This window comes from Cebus imitator, unplaced genomic scaffold (assembly GCF_001604975.1).
Source record: "Cebus imitator isolate Cc_AM_T3 unplaced genomic scaffold, Cebus_imitator-1.0 Scaffold1123, whole genome shotgun sequence".
Taxonomy (NCBI): Eukaryota; Metazoa; Chordata; class Mammalia; order Primates; family Cebidae; genus Cebus; species Cebus imitator.
Window position 1 is genome coordinate 33,134 of NW_016108438.1, and position 2,080 is coordinate 35,213.

The 2,080-nt window shown below is 45.9% G+C and overlaps 1 long non-coding RNA gene across 2 annotated transcripts in view; it reads right to left on the reverse strand.

The window, feature by feature from the left end:
* Positions 1-1,261: 1,261 nt before the first annotated feature.
* The window catches only part of LOC119469948, a 10,553-nt gene continuing 9,734 nt past the window's right edge, over positions 1,262-2,080 (reverse strand). For both annotated transcript variants that reach the window (XR_005198812.1, XR_005198811.1), the window contains one exon: positions 1,262-1,392. This is a non-coding gene — a long non-coding RNA (uncharacterized LOC119469948). The remainder of the gene's footprint in view (positions 1,393-2,080) is intronic.

Genomic DNA, 2,080 nt, shown 5'->3' on the forward strand with positions numbered 1-2,080 from the left:
GTTTTTCCTTTCTCACAGTTCTGGAGGCTGGGATGTTTCAGAGCAAGGTGCTGGTACCATGGACCAACATGGCATGATCTTTAATGTCTATTGAAGAAGCTACATACTCTATGATTCAAGCTAGGTGTCATTTTGTAAAAAGGCAAACTCTAGAGACAATTTAACAAATCAGCTGTTTCCAGCTGGGTGTGGTGGCTCATGCCTGTAATCCCAGCACTTTGGGAGGCCGAGGTGGGCACATCACTCAAGGTCAGGAGTCAGAGACCAGCCTGACCAACATGGGGAAACCCCATCTCTACTAAAAGTGTGGTGGTGGGTGCCTGTAATCGCAGCCACTCGAGAGGCTGATGCACGAGAGTCACTTGAACATGGGAGGTGGAGGTTGCAGTGATCCGAGATCATGCCACTGCACTCCAGCCTGGATAACAGAGTGAGATTGGTCTTAAAAAAAAAAAAAAAATTAGCTGTTTCCAAGGAAGAGACGGAAAGAATACCAGGTGAAGCACAGGGGGTTGTCAGCAGCAGAACAATGAGTGCATGCAAGGTGGAGCAAGACATTGCAAATTAAAAAATAAACATGAAAATGCAAAATAGAAAGTAATCCTTAATGCTGGCTAAGACATTTTAATAGTGTGTAAATATTGGTTGATTAACCATGACAAATGCACCATTCTGATATGTCAATTATGGGGGAAATGGAGGAAGGGGCCTGTGCTAACTTCAGTATCTGTTCTATTTTTTTGCTAGTGTAAAAGTTATCCAAATAATAACATCTATTAATTAAAGAGTCATTTTGCAACACTATTTTGGGGGCCGATCTATTGCAGCAAATGTTTAACAATCAGTTAATGTCTGATCAGGAGCTTCAGAAGTGTTTCGCTATTAAATGTGAACCAAAGCTGAGCTGTGAATGTATCTTTCTGCAGTTGAAATACTGCTGATTGAATGGTAAATTAAAATTTTCTCACATGCATAGCAATATGGCTTAGCATTTTTATTGATTTATTTTAAACATGCAACTTTGGAACAAACCTGCAATCGTTATTCTTGAATCAACATAAGGGCTGAGTATGCGCAGTGCCGTCAGCTCACCGTCTACAGGTGCACCTGTGCTTGGTCGGGGGCCCCTTCTTGACTTGCTGCTGGTCTGGGGCTGTATAGATTCTTGAAGGAGGAAAATGCTTTTCTCCTCAAATTCATCAGCTAAGATCCTGGGAAATGCACTGACAGTTAAGAGAGCAGCTGACATCTCATTGGCAGAAGACCAGAGGAAACAGACCGTAATTGATGCAGAGCTCAAAATGTGGATCCCACTGCACTGACTCCCCTGCAGCCTCTGAGCCAATGCTGGGCTTTCGGAAGATCTTGGGTTTTCACGTGCACTTGAAACACCTAAGAGAAAGGTTGTGTGGAAAATGCCTTTATGATGGGAAGGTCCAGAAAGTCAGCTGAGCAGAGTGACTGAGCATTGGGGCTGGGGCCTGAGGGCCTGGGCTCAGTCCCACTTAGAGCCACAAGAACTGGGGAATGTCCTGCAACCCTTCAGCCTCCAGTTCTCTGCACTGCAGTCTAAACACTTTAATAGGGCTGACTGGTTAGCATGATGAGGCCGAAGATCATTGAACAGATTTAAAACTTTAGAAAAAGCGGTGGATTCTTCAATGCTCCATGATTCCTCCATCATTAAATGCCTGGGAGAAGAAGCTACACACTTGACAGTGGGTGACCAGAGAGGGGACATGGATGCTCCAGGGCAGGGGAGGCTGGAGGTTGGCTTTTCTTCATTTGCCTGTATGAGAGACTTTACAGCGCAAAGACAGTACATGTGATCATCTCCTGTGATGCCCACGTCAGCCCTGAGGGTGGGCAGAGCAGGAGCTGTGGCCTGCGCTTCACAGTTGGAAGAAATTCTCTTAAAGGCATGTGACTTTCCAGTCACCACAGCACTGTGTGATGCACCTGGGGCAGAAACGTACCTGAGGCCTCAGGGCCAGAGATGTCTTCACACTCCAGACCTCCAGATCGTGCTCTAGACGCCCCAAAACATGAACTCCCCTGACTCTCAAGACGTCCTGACCCA